Genomic DNA, 18765 nt, shown 5'->3' with positions numbered 1-18765 from the left:
TACCTCACTTGATCATCACCCTACACCATAAATGAGCAATCTGAATTGCTGGGAAATAGTGTGATTTTATTGAGGCGCCTGGGTGGCTCAGTCAGTTGAATGTCTGACTTCCGGCTCCGATCATCATGTCGCAGTCTGTGAGTTCGAGCCCCGCGTCGGGCTCTGTGCTGACAGCTCAGAGCCTGGATCCTGCTTCAGATTCTGTGCCTCCTTCTCTCTTCCCCTCCCCCACTCCCAGTCTGTCTCTCTCTCTCTCAAAAATAAACATTAAAAAAAAAAATAATGCGATTTTATCAACAAGTACCAGTTTCTCTCTTTTTTTTCAGCCCACCTCTGAAGTTGCTATGGGCCACTGCTCCGCCCAGTGTTACTGATATTGTAAGAACAAGTCGTGTTTAGGGGCGCCTGGGTGGCTCAGTTGGTTAAGCGTCTGACTTCGGCTCAGGTCATGATCTCACAGTTCGTGAGTTCGAGCCCCGCATCAGGCTCTGTGCTGACAGCTCAGAGCCTGGAGCCTGCTTCAGATTCTGTGTCTCCCTCTCTCTGCCCCTCCCCTGCTCATGCTCTGTCTCTCTCTGTCTCAAAAATAAATAAACATTAAAAAAAAAAAAAAAAAAGAACAAGTCGTGTTTAAAGTCCCCTTTCTGCAGAGGCGCCCAATGCCAAAATCCAAATCTTTGACCGGAAGTGGAAGAGACAAAAGTGGATGAGTTCCCACTGTAAGGCCGCATGGGGTCAGATGAATACGAGAAGCTCTCCTCTGCAGCCCTGGAGGCTGCCCTTATTTGTGCCAACAGGTACATGGTGAAAAGCCAACACATCCATGTTTGACTCTGCTCTTCTCCATCATCCCCATCAACACGATGTTTCCTGTGTTGGGGCTGACAAACTCCAGACGGGTATGTTGGGTACTTTTGGGCAGCCCCAGGGCACGGTGGCCAGGGTCCACACTGGCCAAGTCATCGTGTCCATCTGTACCAAGTTGCAGAACAAGAAGCATGTGATTGAGGTCCTAGAAAGGGCCAAGTTCAAGTCTCCAGGCCGCCAGAAGATCCACATTTCCAAGAAGTGGGGCTTTCCTAAGTTTAATGTGGATGAATTTGAAGACATGGGGGCTTAAAAGTGGCTCATCCCAGATGGCTGCGGGGTCACACGCATCCCTAATCGAGGTTCCCTGAACAAATGGTGAGCTCGGCACTCGTGAGAACCCCAACAGCCCTACCCCCTCCTTATTCATGCCCATCAATAAATCCTACTTCCCGTAAGAAAAAAAAAGAGGGGGGGGGGGCCTGGGTGGCTCAGTCAGTTAAGTGTCAGACTCTTGATTTTGGCTCAGGTCCTGATCTCACAGGTTCATGAGTTCAAGCCCTGCATCGGGCTCTGTGCTTGACAGTATAGAGCCTGCCTGGGATTCTCTCTCCCTCTCTCTCTGCCCTTCCCCCGCACTCTCTCTCTCTCCCTCTCAAAATAAATAAACTTAAAAAAAAACACATTTTTTTAAAAGAAAAAAGTACCAGTCCCTAAACATCTAACCCTCAATTTGTGTCTGCATCTCTCAGCTACACATGCTGCATTTTTGGTTTTAACCTGGGAAATATTCAAGGCTGTATCAACTTGTGTTTTATATGTGGTGTTTATATACTCATAATGCTCTCTATTGAAATACCAATGTGAGAGTATTTCGAATTTCTTATACCTTCTTCTCCACCTCCATAACTTTACCTGTTCACCTCTTTGAAAAACAATTTTTTAAAGAATTTTATTACTTTGTTTTTTATGTTTATTTATTTTTGAGAGAGAGAGTGTGAGCAGGGTTGGCACAGAGAGAGACACAGAATCCGAAGGAGGCTCCAGGCTCTGAGCTGTCAGCACAGAGCCTGATGGGGGGCTTGAACTCACAAACCCGTGAGATCGTGACCTGAGCCGAAGTTGAACGCTTAACCAACTGAGCCACCTAGGCGACCCTTTAAGGATTTGATTTTTATTTTTAAGTAATGTCTACACCCACTGTAGGACTCGGACCTACAACCCTAAGATCAAGAGTCGCATGCTCCACTGACCCAGCCAGGTGCCCCCACCTCTTTGAAATTTTTAAATGTGAAATTAGTCAGAGAAAGACAAAAATCATATGACTTCACTCATATGAGGACTTTAAGAGACAAAACAGATGAACATAAGGGAAGGGAAACAAAAATAATATAAAAACAGGGAGGGGGACAAAACAGAAGAGACTCTTAAATATGGAGAACCAGCAGAGGGTTACTGGAGGGGTTGTGGGGGGGGGGGGCATGGGCTCAATGGGTAAGGGGCACTAAGGAATCTACTCCTGAAATCATGGTTGCACTATATGCTTAGATGTAAATTAAAAAAAAAATAATTTTCTTTCAATATATGAAGTTTATTGTCAAATTGGTTTCCATACAACACCCAGTGCTCATCCCAAAAGGTTCCCTCCTCAATACCCATCACCCACCCTCCCCTCCCTCCCACCCCCCCAAAAAAAAAAATTAAAAAAGATTTTTTTCCCATTAGAGTAAGACAAAACATGACTTTTTGGTTATCACCATTGATGGCTCAGGGGTGTGATAGAGTTATAGGTGAGGTCAGGGTTTCTTTTGAACATATTATAACTCAGAATAGTAGCTTAGTAGTTTATGTTAAAAGCTGTACCAAGGTTACGTCTACTAGATGGAGATCATCCCGGGAGCCCCTCTCTGGGCACCGGCCCTAACTGGGAACAGTGCTCAGAAAACAGCTCCCGTTTCTACTACTGCGGCCTTGATCAGCAACCTCTTTATTTCCACAGAGACACCAAAGGCCATGGGCCCTGCTGTTCAGCGGTGGCTCTGGGTGCTGCCCTTCAAGCTGGGGAGGGCTATGCCCTGGCCCCCACCCCTCTTGCAGGGTGGGCTACAGCCCCGCCCCTCATCCTGCCCCCCCTACCCTGACCTCCCCAGGCCCTGATCTCATGGTGCCAGAGTTGCTGTTGGCTGGACCCCGGAATCCTGAGTGCCTGAGTGAGAACTCCTCCCAAGCTAGGAAAACTGTCATCGCGGAGCCACGCTCCCATGTCCCAGGCCAGGGTTTCTGCCCAGTCCTTGTCCTCTTTGCCCATTGTGCCTGAGGCTGTGCTGCCATGCCTCCCTCTTGCGGTCAGTGCTGGGACCCTGGGCTAGCGATGCCTTCAGAAGCCTAGCTTCACCGTCTGCTGAATATAACACCCCTCCCAGCCCTTCCCCTGCCCCTGGCTCCTTTAAGAGGGCTGAGCGCTCCTTCGTTCCCTGGCCTGTCTTCTACCCAGGGATGGGACCTGGGCCTGCTGCCTACCCTTCCGTGCTAAGGAACTCTACCTAAGGGCTCTGCTTGGCATCTGTCTGCACCCTCCGACCTGGTCCAGGCCTGCCCTGGGTTGCCAACCCAGGCTGGCCTCAGACCTAGGCAGATGAGTGTGTGTGCGTGTGCGTGTGTGTGTGTGTGTGTGTGTGTGTGTGTGTGAGAGAGAGAGAGAGAGAGAGAGAGACACAGACAGAGAGACAGAAGCACAGGGTGTGGGAGGTGTGCTCAGCACAAAGAAGGTGGTGGGGTGGCAGTGGGGTGGGGAGGGGACGGTGAGTGGGCTAGCTTAGGGACTGAAGACTGGGAAACACACAACCAGGTCCCCTGCAGGTAGGCCCTCAGTGTAAGGGGTTGGGTGGGAGCGGGAACCTTTGCTGCTCCCTGCCCTGGGGCCTTTTCTGGGGGTAGATAATTGGGGCCTGCTCTTTAGTCCCCACATAGAAATAATTTATTGAGGTGAGATTCACCTAAAATAAGCCATTTAAAAGTAAATAGGGGTGTCTGGCTAGCTCAGTCGGTAGAGAACGTGGCTCTTGATATCGAGCTCCTTATTGAGTGTAGAGATTACTTACAAATAAAAGTAAAAAGGGGCGCCTGGGTGGCTCAGTCGGTTGAGTGTCCAACTTCAGCCCAGGTCATGATCTCGCAGTTCGTGAGTTTGAGCCCCACATCGGGCTCTGTGCTGACAGCTCGGAGCCCGGAGCCTGCTTTGGATTCTGTGTCTCCCTCGTTCTCTGCCCCTCCCCCACTCGCCCTCTGTCTCTGTCTCTCTTGGAAATAAACATTTTAAAAAATTAAGAATAAATAAATAAGTAAAATTTTAAGCATAAATAAAAGTTTGGCGCCTGGGTGTCTCAGTCGGTTGAGCGACTCACTCTTGATTTCACCTCAGGTCATGATCCCGGGGTCACAGGATTGAGCCCCTCAACAGGCTCCACGTTGAACGTGGAGCCTGCTTGGGACTCTCAATCTCTAAGATAAAAATGAATGATTGAATGAATGAATGAATGAATGAAAATAAAAGTGAATAGTTCACCTCTACTTAGTTCCGGAATATTTCCACTACCCCTAAATGATACCAGGTTCCCATCAGGCAACATTCTCCCATCCTAGCCCCTGCAACCCAGTCTTTCTGTCTGCTTGGATTTACCGATTCTGGACATTTTACATAAATGTGTGACTCTTCGTGTCTGGCTTCTTTTACTCAGCATAAAAGAAAAAGCTAGATCAAGGTTATAAATATATGATGGTTCTATCCGTTGTTGTTGTTGTTGTTTTTTAATCTGATCTTCCCTCCTTTTATTGACTCACCCCCTTCAACTCAGATTTCACCAGTCAAAACACTCATTCTTTCCTCTCAGGCTAAGAACATGTTCAAGTCTCTCTGACCCTGAAAGCAATGGTTACCACATCCTAGGTTAAAGTTGAGTGTGGGGCGCCTGGGTAGCTCAGTCGGTTAAGCATCAGACTCTTGAATTGAGCTCAGATCATTCATGATCTTGAGGCTTGTGAGATTGAGCCCCACATCGGGCTTGTCCCTGACAGTGCAGAGCCTGCCTGGGATTCTCTCCCTCTCTCTTTCTCTTAAAATAAATAAAGTTAAAAAATTAAAAATAAAGTTGATTGCAAAAATCAAATGGGATACTGTTCATGAAAGTACCTTGCACCCTACCGTGCACTCTATTGAAGAAGTCATTATAATTTAGCCGCACTAAATGAGAACTCCAAATATATTCCAGGTATGAATTAGGGCCTTCTAAAGAAATACTTGGGGCACCTGGGTGGGTCAGTCGGTTAAGAGGCCGACTTCGGCTCAGGTCATGATCTCGCGGTCCGTGAGTTCGAGCCCCTCGTCGGGCTCTGTGCTGACAGCTCAGAGCCTGGAGCCTGTTTCAGATTCTGTGTCTCCCTCTCTCTCACCCTCCCCTGTTCATGCTCTGTCTCTCCCTGTCTCAAAAATAAATAAAACGTTAAAAAAAAAAAATTTAAAAAAAAAAAGAAAGAAATACTTGAAGGTCATGGGGACAAAAAAAAAAAAAAAAAAAAAAGCAAAACCTCCCTTGCCTTCCACCCTGTTGGTTGTGATCTCATGAATTTCCCCAGTGAAATCTGAAATTGGCCCCCACTCACACACTCAGGGCAATGAAAGACGGAAGAAAGAGGTCCACCACTCCAGATTACTAGGTGTCAGACTTAATAAGCAAGGGAACTTATTTACGAGCCTTGCTTCGGGCAGCCACAAGATGAACAGATCTCTGAAACTGCCTGTCAGAGTCTTAAAAGTTTCTATAGAGCCCTTAAGTGGGTTCAGTCACGTATACCTCCAGATGGTCTCAACAAAACTTTGTTCCCTTAAGGTTCTGTCCCTGCAAATGGCTCCCACTGTGGGAACAGTAAACAGAACATACATTCCAAGGACGTGGGTGGGGATCAGGAGCCTCCAATTGCCCAGGGCCGGGTCACAGGTCAACCAGAGATCACATTCTCCTGCACGATTTACTGCGACACTCTACCCCTTCTGGGACAGTCTCTTATAATCTTACAAGCCTCCCTCTACTGAAGTGTGCCCGGAGCGGTCGGCCAAGGCTTTCATTAGCATACGGATGGCTCATTTGGTGGCTATCTGGCTGCATTGGAGGCAGACACCGTAGCAGCAATATAGGCACCTGCAAGAAAAAAACACAGATTAAGATAATAATTCCCAAAATAAGTAACAATGTCTTTTTTCTACCAAAAGCCCGTGATTTATTAATCCCCTAGGCTGGGGGTTAAATCGTCCAGGGTGTTCACTTGTATTCTCACGTGATTTAATACCGATGATACAGTAGCAGATTCATCAGGTAGGAGCACAAAGCATCGTCTTTGGATGATGGCACAGGTGCTCCCTTGCAAGCCAGTAATGATGTCCAAGGCCATCCTAGTTGGGGGGACGGCTTTTCTCTCTAGAGACATTTCAGTATTCAGTAAATACAAACTTCGCCAGCTATCACTTAAGGCTTGTTGGGTAAATAGAGCAAAGGCTTCTATGGGTGCTACGTTTTTCTCCAGTCCAACACAGAGGGACAAAGATGGCAGGCAGATACTTGTGCCAGAAAACAGAACACACCCACCTGGCCTTGGGGAGAATGGATAGCGTTAGGAACTTGACCTCCTTGTTCATGCTGTACATGTTGCCCCGGCGGGGGAGTGGGGAGCGGAGGAGGGGGACAGCACCATTTAGTGTGAGAGATGGATTAAGGGTGAACTATGCCAGACAAGGACCACTACCTTCTCCCCTCTCAACGGTGCATGTTACATTCCAGGTAGAGTGCATTTCAACTGGTGCAACTTGAAGCAGGACAACAGGATGCCAGTGAGACTGAGTAGTTCCCCCTTACTTGGGGGTGAAAAGTAACTCACCCACCCTGATGGGACATCCCATTGCAAATTCTAGTAGAGAACTCCTTCTTCAGGCACGGTGGGGGCTTGGTGTTCTCAGAAACATAGCATACTGATCCAGAGTAAGAACTGGGGTCATGGCTGTTTTCCACAATTTTAAGTTTATTTATTTATTCTGAGAGAGACAGAGAGTGCAAGTTGCAGGGGGTGGGGGAGAGTGCAAGAGAGAGGGAGAGACAGAATCCCAAGCAGACCCTGCGCTGTCATTGCAGAGCCTGACACGGGGCTCGATCCCACAAACCATGAGATCATCACCTGAGCCGAAATCAAGAGTCAGATGCTTAAACGACTGAGTCATCCAGTGCCCCTCCCATGATTTTTATACATTTACAACACTGAGTGTCTCAGCAGGCGTCCCCAGTCTGGCATATGGAACAATAGTCCCTACTGGTTGATCATTCAAAAGTATTAGAGCCCGGGGCAGTACCTTCATTCACCCAGCCAAAGTGGTTTTACTTGTTAATAATTTCATCTGCTGCTTTAATATTCCATTCTTCCTCTCTACCAGTCCTGCTGTTTGCAGATTATAGGGGGGATGAAAGCTCCATTCAATGCCATGTTCTTTTGCCCAGTCTTGGATATCACGACCTTTGAAATGCCACCTCCCAAACACTGTCGATTCAGTGGGAGTATTTGGTACTCAGCTTCTCTAATTTCCTCATGGTGGCACCCTGGTTTGCACAGGGACAGGGAAAAGCTTGGGTTCAACCAGCTGTCATGTCCACACAAAGGCATATTTAGAACCCTCATTCGGAAGGAGGTGGCCAATATAATCTACTCGTCACTCACTCACTGGTTGGGAACCTTGGTAGGTGGACCCAAACTCCTTTGGCAATTGCCTTGGGCATTGTTTGGAATACACAGAGCATGCTGTTACTGGATTAACCAAATCACTGTAGTTCCAGAGCAATCCAGCATCTCTGGCTCCGTGCCACCCTACTCTAGCACTGCAGTACCCACTCTTTCTCTGCACCCAATTTCGTATCTACTGAAGGGTCAGTTCCTGGGGCTTAGACCAGAGCTAGGACATGAGCTTCCTGACTGTCAGTCCCTTAAGACTGGGAAGACAGTGAAGACTGCTTCAGGCTCTTGCAGGGGAACCCAAATGTCTTTCCACTTACTATTTTTTTAATGTTTATTTTTGAGAGAGGGAGGGAGAGAGAGAGAGAGAGAGACAGAGACAGAGAGAGACAGTGCAAGTGGGGGAGGGGCAGAGAAAGAGGGAGACACAGAATCCGAAGCAGGCTCTAGGCCCCAAACTGTCAGCCCAGAGCCCAATGAGGGGCTCGATCTCACCAACCGCGAGATCATGACCTGAGCTGAAGTTGGATGCCCAAGCAACTGAGCCACCCAGGAACTCCCACACGTACTTTTTTTTCTTTAAAAAAAATTTTTTTTAAGTAATCTCTACACCCAACGTGGGGCTCCCACTCACAACCCCAAGGTTAAGAGTCTCGTGCTCCACCAGCTGAATCAGCCAGGTGCTTCTCTATCCATATATTCTGACTTTACAAGGGCTTATTCCTGAATACCCACCTCTCGGCTTCTCATTGTCCAAGCCATAGGGTAAACCCCTTTAGAACAGTCCAACTGTCAGCACAAAGCGTTAATGGCCAGGGTTTTTGAGTGATCATCAGCCCAACTGTTCTAAGTTCAACTCACTGGACTTCAGTTCATTCCTGTTCCATCCAGATGGTGTCGCTGTTGGGCTGAATAGCAACTTCAGTCCCCAAAGGCAGATTGCCCCACTAGATCCCTCTGTAAACAAAGGCAGAGCAGGAATTCTTCCCCTCCCCGCCTCTCTGTCTACAGGCCACAGGGCCACCCCAAGAATAGGGGTGGGGGCATCTGGATGATTTACATATTTTATGAAGCCTACCTACTTGCACTGTAATTTCTAGACAGAGTTGGCTGGGGACAAGGTGTTCTGCTGCAAACAGGCATGCTTGTTAATCAAAGTGTGCGTTGAAGCCACGGCAAATATCAGGGGCACCTGGGTGGCCCAGTTGGTTAAGCCAACTTCAGGTCAGGTCATGATCTCGCAGTCCATGAGTTTGAGCCCCGCATGGGGCTCTGTGCTGACAGCTCAGAGCCTGGAGCCTGCTTCAGATTCTGTGTCTCCCTCTCTCTCTGCCCCTCCCCTGCTCACCCTCTGTCTCTCTCAAAAATAAATAAACATCCAAAAAAAATTTTTTTTTTAAAAGCCATGGCAAATATCATACTTAATGGTAAAGCATTAAAAGCTTTCGCTTTGACATTGAGAATAATTCATAGCTGCTCAGTATTCCCACTTCTGTTTAATATTGTATTGGAAATCCTAGCAAGTAGAATGACTACACGCAAAATTACAAGATATAAGAATTTGTAAAAGTAAGAAATATATGATTACTTGCATGATAATCAGGTACATAAAAATTTTTAATCTACAGATGAATTATTAGAATTTAAAAATGAGCAAGGTTGCTAGATCAAAAATCGATACATAAAATCTATCATGTTTTTTATTTTATTTTGGGGGCGGGGGAAGATCGTGCATGCAAGTAGGGGAAGGGCAGAGAGAGGGAAAGAGAGAATCCGAAGCAGGCTCCACGCTGTCAGCTCATAGCCCGATGCGGGCCTGGAACTCATGAACCATGAGATCATGACCTGAGCCAAAATCAAGAGTTGGACCATCACCAACTGAGCCACCCAGGTACCCCCAAATTCTATCATATTTCAACTTACAAGAGAAGAAAATAAAATTTAATAAAAGCATGTGATGTACAATAGCATCAAAAAATATCAAGGACCTAGTAATAGATGTAACAAAAGTTACGTAATGTGTCTACAGAGAAAACTATATTTTAATTAAAAAAATTAAGGGCTCCTGGGTGGCTCGGTCGGTTAAGCATCCGACTCTCAGTTTCGGCTCGGGTCATGATCTCACGGCTTTGTGGGTTCGAGCCCTGCATAGGGCTCTGTGTTGGCAGTGTGGAGCCTGCTTGGAATTCTCTCTCTCTCTCCCTCTCTCTCTGCCCCTTCCCTACTCATGCTGTCTGAGTCTCTCTCTCAAAATAAATAAATAAATAAATAAATAAATAAATACAAACTTTAAAAAATTTTAAGAAGATGAGAGATAAATCCTTGTCGTATTACAAATTCAATATTTTAAATGTGTAAATATCCTCCAAATTTCTTTTCTTTTTTTAAGTTTATTTATTTATTTTGAGAGAGACAGAGTGAGGGCAGGGGCAGGGCAGAGAGAGAATCCCAAGCAGGCTCCCCCCTGTCAGTGCAGAGCCTGATGCAGGGCTCAAACTCACGAACCACGAGATCATAACCTGAGCCAAGATCAAGATCAGATGCTTGCTTAACCCGCTGAACCACCCAGGCGCTGTTATATCCTCCAAATTTCTATGTCTTCACTGTGATTCCAAACAAATTCTTAAGATATGTTTTTAAAAATTTGACTGACTCCCTATTTATGTGATGGACTTTGACTCAATAATATGAGCCAAAAATAGTATGGGCCTAGACACTTGTTTAAAACACAAATAAAATATATGAACTTATTCTATTAGATATCAGTATTTATTATAGTTATACCAGTTAAGACGGTATAGCCCTGCACACATGTAGGCAAGTAGACAAGTGAAATTGAGTAAACTACATATATACGGAGACTTGATAAAGGCAGCACTGAAGAAAAATGGGAAACTATGGGGCGCCTGGGTGGCTCAGTCGGTTAAGCGTCCGACTTCAGCTCAGGTCACGATCTCGCGGTCCGTGGGTTCGAGCCCCGTGTTGGGCTCTGGACTGATGGCTCAGAGCCCGGAGCCTGCTTCAGATTCTGTGTCTCCCTCTCTCTCTGCCCCTCCCCCATTCATGCTCTGTCTCTCTCTGTCTCAAAAATAAACAAAACATTAAAAAAAATTTTTTTTAAATAAAAAAAATAAAAAATAAATAAAAAATAAATGGGAAACTAATCTCATTAGCTGGTACTAGGACTTTTGTCTCTCCCTCTAATCATCCATATGAAAAATAATAAAATTAGACTTCTACCTCACACCATACACAAATGTCAATTGCAGGTAATTCATAGATCTAAATGGGAAAGGTACAACTATAAAACTTTTCAAAGGCAATAGAGTTGAATGAAGTTGGATCCTTACCTAACACCATATATAGACCTAAAACCATAATCTCCTAGAAGAAAACATACGGCAAAGGCTTCACGACACTGGAATTGGCCATGATTTCTTGGCTATGACACCAAGTCACAGACAACAACAATAAAATTTAAATAAATTGTGGGCTTTAATTTAAAATTCTAAAATTGTAAAAAATGTATGTGCACCAGAAGACCATATGAACAGAGTAAAAAGGCTGCCCACAGAATGGGAGAAAATATCCATAAATCACAACTGATGACACAGGATTAATATCCAGAATATATAGAGAACTCTTAAAACTCAATAACAAAAAAACAAACAACTCAGAGCACGTGGGTGACTCGGTGGGTTGAGCACCTGACTTCAAGTTTAAACCCTGCATCTGGCTGGCGGCTGTCAGTGCAGAGCCTGATTCAGATCCTCTGTCCCCCTCTCTGTCCCTCCCCCACTCGGGCACACACACACACACACACACACACACTCTCTCTCACAAATAATAAATAAATACAAAAAAACAAAAACAAAAACAAAATCCAAACAATTCAAAAACAGACAAAGTAGGGGTGCCTGGCTGGCTCAATCAGAAAAGCGTGTGACTCTTGATCTCAGGGTTGTGAGTTGGAGCCTCCTGTTAGGTGTAGGGATTACTTAAAAATAAAATCTTTAAAAAAAAAAAATTGACATGGGAATGCAAGCTGGTGCAGCCCCTCTGGAAAACAGTATGGACGTTCCTTAAAAAACTAAAAATAGAACTACCCTATGACCCAGCAATTGCACTACTAGGCATTTATCCAAGGGATACAGGGGTGCTGCTTCGAAGGGGCACAGGCACCCCAATGTTTATAGCAGCACTATCAACAATAGTCAAAGTATGGAAAGAGCCCAAATGTCCATTGAAGGATGAATGGATAAAGAAGATGTGGTATTTATATACAATGGAGTATTACTCAGCCATCAAAAAGAATGAAATCTTGCCATTTGCAACTATGTGGATGAAACTGGAGGGTATTATGGTAAGCAAAATTAGAGAAAGACAAAAATCCTATGACTTCACTCATATGAGGACTTTAAGAGACAAAACAGATGAACATAAGGGAAGGGAAACAAAAATAATATAAAAACAGGGAGGGGGACAAAACAGAAGAGACTCTTAAATATGGAGAACCAGCAGAGGGTTACTGGAGGGGTTATGGGAGGGGGAATGGGCTAAATGGGTCAGGGGCATTAAGGAATCTACTCCTGAAATCATTGATATGCTAACTTGAATGTAAATTTTAAACAATAATAAAATTAATTTAAAAAATAAATAAATTCACACACACACACACACACACACACACACACACACGACAAAGGATTAACACCATGTTTCACTTATACTTCAACTGAAAACATTTATTTAAATAAAAAAATGGGGTTGTTGGGGCACCTGGGTGGCACAGACAGCTAAGTGTCCGGCTCAGGTCATGACCTCACAGTTCATGGGTTCGAGGCACGTGTCGGGCTCTGTGTTGACAGCTCTGATTCTGTGTCTCCCTCTCTCTCTGCCCCTCCCCCACGCATGCTCGCTCTCTCTCGTTCTCTCGCTCTCTCTCTCTCTCTCTCAAAAATAAATAAACATTAAAAAAAATGGGATTGTAAGGGGGGGATGCTGGGGAGAAAAGAGGCAAAAGACTTGAATAGACATTTCTCCAAAAAAATGATATACAAATGGCCAATAAGCAAAGATGCTCAATATCACTAATCATTAGGGAAATGTATCAAAATGATAGTGAGATATCACCTCATACCCATTAGAATAGCTATCTATCAAAAACAAAAAACAAGTGTTGGCAAGCATGTAGAGAAATTGGAATCCTTGTGCATTGTTGGTAGGAATGTAAAATAGCACTGCCTCTACGGAAAACAGTTCAACAGCTCCTCGAAATATTAAAAATAGAATTCCTGGGGCGCCTGGGTGGCTCAGTCAGTTGAGTGTCCGACTTCGGCTCAGGTCACGATCTCACGGTCCGTGAGTTTGAGCCCCGTGTCGGGCTCTGGGCTGATGGCTCAGAGCCTGGAGCCCGCTTCCGATTCTGTGTCTCCCTCTCTCTCTCTGCCCCTCCCCCGTTCATGCTCTGTCTCTCTCTGTCTCAAAAATAAATAAAACGTTAAAAAAAATTTTTTTTAATGAAAAAATAAAAATTAAAAAAAAAATAGAATTCCTGGGGCGCCTGGGTGGTTCAGTCGGTTAAGTGTCCGACTTCGGCTCAGGTCATGATCTCACGGTTCGTGGGTTCGAGCCCCGCGTCAGGCTCTGCGCTGACGGCTCAGAGCCTGGAGCCTTCTTCGGATTTTGTGTCTCCCTCTCTCTCTCTGCCCCTCCTCTGCTCATGCTCTGTCTCTGTCTCAAAAATAAACATAATCATTAAAAAAAAATTTTTTTTTAATAGAATTCTTATCTGATCTAGCAATGCGACTTCTGCACATATACTCCAAAAAACTGAAAGCAGGATCTCAAAGAGATATTTGTACTCATGTTCACAGCAACATTATTTAAAAGAGCTAAAACATGCAATCAACCCAAATGGCCACAGACACACGAATGGATACGCAAAATGTGATATATACATACAATGGAACATTAGTCATCCTTAAAAAGGAAGGAAATTCTGACTTATGCTATAACATATGGATGAACCCTGAGGACATTACATTAAGTGGAATACCTAATGACAAGGGGTCCCTGGGGGGCTCAGTAGGTTAAGCCTCAGACTCTTTTTCTTTTTTAATTTCTTTTTAATGTTTATTTATTTTTGAGACAGAGAGAGACAGAGCATGAACGGGGGAGGGTCAGAGAGAGGGAGTCACAGAATCTGAAGCAGGCTCCAGGCTCTGAGCCGTCAGCACAGAGCCTGACGCGGGGCTCGAACTCACGGACCGTGAGATCATAACCTCAGCCAAAGTCGGACGCTTAACCGACTGAGCCACCCAGGCGCCCCAAGCCTCAGACTCTTGATCTCAGCCCAGGTCACAATCTCAAGGTTCATGGGCTCTACACTGACAGTGCAGAGCCTGCTTGGGATTATTCATTCTTTCTCTCTGCCCCTTCCTGGCTCATTCTCTCTCTTCTTCTCTCCTCTCTCTCTCTCAAAATAAATATATAAACTGAAAGAAAGAAAGAAAGAAAGAAAGAAGAAAGAAAGAAAGACCCAATCACAAAAAGACAAATATTGTAGGAGTACACTTATATGAGATACTTAGAGTAGTCAAATCATAGCCAGAAAGAAGAACGGTGGTTTCCTGGGGTTGGACAGAGGGAGGAAAGCAGAGTTACTATCTAATGGGTATAATATTTCAGTTTTACAAATTAAGAGTTATGGAGTAGGACGATGGCTGCACATTATAAGTATATTACCACTGAACTGTATGCTGAAAAATCATTAAATGGTAAGGTTTATGTTATGTGCATTTTACCACAATAAAAAAAACTGGGGGGAGAAAAGCAATATAGAAAAATAAAACGACCTCAGGACAGAGAAAGATTTCTCAAAAACGACACAAAAAGCATTAAGAAAAAGATGGACAAATTAGACTGCATTAAGATCTTCTGTTCATTAAAAGATATAAAGAACTAATACTAAAATCAATAAGAATCAAATGGGCAAAAGAGCTAAGCAGACATCTCACAAGAGAAATGCAAATGCCCAGCTTTATTGACACCGACAGGAAATGCCAGTTACAAACACTACGAAATATAATTATATATTCACTCTTAAGAACAGCTAAAATTTTAGGGGCACCTGGGTGGCTCAGTCAGTTGGGCATCTGATTTCGCCTCAGGTCGTGAACTCACAGTTCATGAGTTCAAGCCCTGTGAGGGGCTCTGTGCTGTCTGCACAGAGCCTGCTTCAGATCCTCTGTCCCCTGCTCTGTCTCTGCCCTTCCCCTGATCGTGCTAACGCTCTCTCTCTCTCTCTCTCAAAAATAAGGAAACATTTAAAAATAAAATAGATAATAAAAATACTCATACTCTCTAAATCAGCAATTCCACTACCCAGTGTATGTCCTTAGAAATACTCACATACACCAGGAAAAATATACAAGAATAATACAACATTGTGAGCGATAGCCCTAAACTGGAAACAATCCTTATCAACTTAGCACCCGTATACATCTCTTTAAACCGTATTTAATCTCCAACTAAGGCAGAGAGCAAAGTCTTACTCCTGCCTACATAAGACAACTATCCGGGGTAAAACCAAAAACATGTTCTCTCCCCATAAGATAATGCAAAGTCTTTGGGTGATGTTCACTCTTCTCCCTGATATCCTGTAACTTAAATACTGTAATGTAAAGTTAACTATGAATACGTCTTGTTGTAGATGTCATGGGGATAAGAGAACAAAGTAAATAAAAATATTTGCTACACACACACACACACACACACACACACACATTTGTAACTGTTAAGGACTCAACTATGTCTTCTAATGTTTATTTATTTTTGACAGAGAGAGAGAGAGACAGAGCATGAGTGGAGGCGGGGCAGAAAGAGGGAGACACAGAATCCGAAGCAGGTTCCAGGCTCTGAGCCGTCAGCACAGAGCCGGACGCAGGGCTCGAACTCACAGACCACGAGATCATGACCTGAGCCGAAGTCGGTCGCTCAACCGACTGAGCCACCCAGGAGCCCCTCAACTATGTCTTCTTCACATTAATATGTTGAAGCCCTAACTCCAAATGTGACTCTATTTGCAGAAAAGGACTTTTCAGGAAGTAATTAAGATTAAATGAGGTCATAAGGGTAGGGCCTTAATCCAACAGGACTGATGTCCTTGTGAGAAGAGGAAGAAACACCAGGAGTACAAACACACAGGGAAGGCTGTGTGAGGCCCCACCAGGAAGGCTGCCACGGGCAATCCCAGAAGAGAGTTCTCATCAGGCCCAGCTGCAGGAGCCAAAAGCAGCCTGCCCCAAAATGTGCCACTTTGGCATATTGATTATTTTGAACAAAATTTACTTGTAAGAGACAGTCTACTCAATAAAGACACTCAGATCCTCCTCTGTCCTCCTGAAAGCAGAAACATCTCCCACATGAAAGATAGCGTCCCTGTACCAGGAAGTAAGGAGACATCCTCCCCTAGAGATAGGAAATTCAGAGCCCAGAAGACTGTAAACAACCCTTATTGCTTTGAGCTAATTTACTACTCCAGCCCCAATTCTTCTTTATTTCTTTATTTTTCATATTTATTTATTTTTGAGAGAGAGAGAGAGCAGGGGAGGAGCAGAGAGAGAGAGGGACACAGAATTCAAAGCAGGCTCCTTGAGGTCACGGAGTGGGGCTCGAACCCACGAACCGTGAGATCATGACCTGAGCTGAAGTCCGAAGTTCAAACAACTGAGCCCCCCAGGCGCCCATACCCCAGCCCAAATTCTGTTTAGAATGTCTTCCTTAATGGATGCTCCCAAAGTTAAGTTTTCTTTCTCCTCTCAATTCCTCACAGATTGTCTCTGTCTGAACAGTATGAAAACTGCCTGTCCTGGTTATTTCTTTATGTCTCAATGCTATTATTGGGCCTCTATGTGCATGTAATAAAACTCTGGGTGTTTCCCCTATTAATCTGTCCTTTGTAAATTTAATTCTTAGTCCAGCTAGATGAAATGTGGACTAAAAATAATGTCTTCCTCCCCTTCACAACCACACAAGCACCTTAACCTGGGACTTCCAGCCTCCAGAAGTGCAAGAAAATGAATTTCTGTTGTTTAAGCCACCAAGTCTGTGATATTCTGTTATAGGAGCCGGGAGCAGATTTATACAATAACAAAAAAGGGAAGAAACACTTACAACAATCACAGTCTTTGTTTCTGAAATTGATCACATGGTCACAGGTGACGTTTATATCTACTTTCTTTCATTTTCCATTCCATATTCCCTTTGAACCCAACGAGTAGTAAATAAGTAATAGAGATCTAATGTAAGTATAGTGAATATAGACAACAATATTGCATTATACTCGTCAAACTTATCAAAAGACTACAACGTATTCTTTTTGTCCTCAACCAGCACTTCAGCTGGTAATTTTTTTCCTGGTAGTGACTTAAACCTTCATTCCTCAGGGGTCTAAGCCACTAGTGTCCTGCCTAGATTGGGTTATTATAATTTTCTATTGACCTTAACGGTAGGGCATGATCTCTAGACCAGCAGGGCATAGCACCAGGGGGACTAGAAGCAAAAATTTTGCTAGTGGATCACTAGAGATAGCAGTAGGGGATATCACTCCTATTTCTAAGCCTTGGATTCCTGGACATGTAAATTCTGGCTATGGGAAAACAACACCATGTACTGGATGATTTGGAGCACACACAGCCTAATGGAGGACACTGCCCCAGCCCTGAAAGGTATCACTACCTGGTTGGCACTGTAACTGAGTCTTCCAAAGTCTGTTCCACTATTTTATCAACCCAGCCCCTTTAGGATGATGGGAAACATTGCGAGGCCAGTAAATTCCATAAACAGGAGCTCACTTTGCAACCAAGTGAGCTCCTCAATCAGAAGCAATGCTGTGTGGATAATGCGTCCTGGAGGTCCACAGATGGTAGTTTTGGCAGAAGCACTGCACTCAGGGAAGGCAAATTCATACGCAGAGTAAGTGTCCATTTCAAGAAGAACAAAGTGTTCCCTCTTCCAAGGTGGAAGCCATCCAGTGTAATCAACCGGCCGCTAGGTAGATGGCTGATCGCCCACCCCAGGGAATGGCGCCATGTTGGGGATGCAGTATTGGTCTTTGCTACAAGCAGACGGGGCACTCAGCAGTGGAGGTAGCCAGGTCAGTCTCAGGGAGTGAAAGTCCACACGGCTGCCTCTGTACACAACCTCCATACCTGTCATCATTTTAGTCCCCACCACACCCTACCTACGGTCTCCTGGACTCCCTGCTGTACTCCAATGGGAGTGAGATCTGCCAAAGATCTTCCCTATTGAAATGTTTATTTTACCTTTATATGAATATTAAGTGGGTGGGGGGGCGGGGGGGAGCTCTTGGGTGGCTCAGTAGGTTAAGCTTCAGACTCTAGATTTCAGCTCAGGTCATGATCTCACAGTTCCTGAGATTCCTGAGATCAAGCCATGTCAGGCTCTGAGCTGACAATGTGGAGCTTGCTTGGGATTTTCCCTCCTTCCTTCCTTCTCTCCCTCCCTCTCTCTCCCTCTCTCTCTTTTGAAATAAATAAACTTCAAAAGCAAAAAAAAAAAAAAAAGAAAACAAACAAAAGAAATTCCAATGAAGTGTTACTAAAACACTAACCAGGAGCTCCTGGGTAGCTCAGTCGGTTCAGCGTCTGACTTTGGCTCAGGTCACGATCCCATGATCCCATGATTCGTGAGTTCGAGTCCCATCCGGCTCTGTGCTGACCCCTCAGGGCCTGGAGCCAGCTTCTGATTCTGTCTTCCTCTCTTTCTGCCCCTCCCCCACTCGTGCTCTGTCTCTCTCTCTCTCTCTCTCTCAAAAATAAGCGTAAGTAAAAATCAAAATAACAAAACACTAACCAAATCATTTTACCATAAGCCTAGTACATGTATTTCAAGGTTCCACTGCTAGGAATTTTGTTAAAAATCAGTTTACTCATGAATAACGCTTATATAAAAGGGCACAGGAACACATGTCATTAGATGTGATCCTTGCCCCTAACCCTCTGATTCATGTCACACTAAAGCTGATAATTCTGCCAGGCTCCGAACCCCCAGTGACCCCATCCCGATCCCTGGAAGCAAAAAAGATGCCTTGTCGCACAACTTTCTGTAAATTGCAATAAAACAAAGCCTAAGGTTTCTTACCTTTCTATAGGAAATGCTCAGTTA

General features: G+C 44.6%; 1 pseudogene; it reads left to right on the top strand.

The window, feature by feature from the left end:
• Positions 1–125: 125 nt before the first annotated feature.
• On the top strand, positions 126–1189 carry LOC132695400 (large ribosomal subunit protein uL16-like; annotated as a pseudogene).
• The last annotated feature ends 17576 nt before the right edge of the window (positions 1190–18765 follow it).

This window comes from Panthera onca, chromosome B4, assembly GCF_046562875.1.
Source record: "Panthera onca isolate mPanOnc1 chromosome B4, mPanOnc1 haplotype 2, whole genome shotgun sequence".
NCBI lineage: Eukaryota > Metazoa > Chordata > Mammalia > Carnivora > Felidae > Panthera > Panthera onca.
Note: the sequence above shows the minus strand (reverse complement) of the source record. Positions and strands in the feature narration are given on the sequence as shown.